This window comes from Euprymna scolopes, chromosome 13 (assembly GCF_053919585.1).
Source record: "Euprymna scolopes isolate OS-2025 chromosome 13, ASM5391958v1, whole genome shotgun sequence".
NCBI classification, from domain to species: Eukaryota; Metazoa; Mollusca; class Cephalopoda; order Sepiida; family Sepiolidae; genus Euprymna; species Euprymna scolopes.
In genome coordinates, this window is record NC_136494.1 from 11,908,844 (window position 1) to 11,909,902 (window position 1,059).

At 34.7% G+C, this 1,059-nt stretch overlaps 1 pseudogene; it reads left to right on the forward strand.

Annotated features, from left to right (window-relative positions):
• Positions 1-502: 502 nt before the first annotated feature.
• Positions 503-619, forward strand: LOC145292660 (5S ribosomal RNA; annotated as a pseudogene).
• The last annotated feature ends 440 nt before the right edge of the window (positions 620-1,059 follow it).

The window sequence follows — 1,059 nt, forward strand, 5'->3', positions numbered from 1 at the left end:
AATAAAATAATATTCTTGTAAATGCTTCTTACAATATAGTGCTGCTTAGTTCAAGACAAATAATACCATCTTCTTTAAAGAAACAGTTTACATTTACTTCTTTAATCCAACATCTTGTGGCAGAAAATATGGTACTTTTTCCACGTGTTTCAAATGTTCTGTTTTAAGTAAGTTTGTGTGGACTTTAATCTAAGAAACTGCTGGTCGTCGAAATTATTATGAGTACCTTATTACAATATTACAACAACGATATATTATTATAATGAAAACAAACTCGAGGCAACATCAAAGGGAGATGGCACACATCTTTGTATAGGGTTATTAGATAAGTCTTTTTAAAGGAGATATTTTGTAAATTTGGCAAGTTTTCTGCACTTTGCTCATAAAAATATATTTGGAGTTTTTTCAAAACATAATATATAGTCTTACTAAGGAAGGAATACTAAGAATATTATATAGACTACAGAAATTATAAAGTATGTTTTAACCGATGTTAGACAACAACTACGGCCAAATCACGTTGACACACCGGTTCTCGCCAGATCACCGAAGTTAAGCAACATTGAGCCTGGCCAGTACCAGATGGGTGACCATTTGGGAAGGCTAGGCGCTGTATGTTCCTTCTGAGAATGTTGGGCGAGGGGCCAGAACCCTCACCATGTAAAAAGAACTCCTCGCCTCAAAAATATCTGCAAAAAGTTGTAGATGGCCTATGCCCCTCCAGGGGCTCAAGGCTAGACAACAACTACCTCTAAAAGTACGTAATATATTTGGCCGACTCGGTAGCATTCCATATTTAGTAAATATGAAACAAAAGCTCTGAAAAATGTTGAAGCTTAAGCACAGCTATTATGCCTCGTTAAATAGTTTACTGAGAAATAACTAGTAATAAATCATTTGTTGTGTCGGTGGATTTTAGCGAAGATAAGAATACTTTTAGACCTAATAAAATAACACTAATTTAACCCACGGTGTCAGCTTCATATATTCTAACTCGTTTCGATCTTTACTTAACTTCAAACTTGTTCATCTGTAACAATACGATTTTGCTACAGTTTG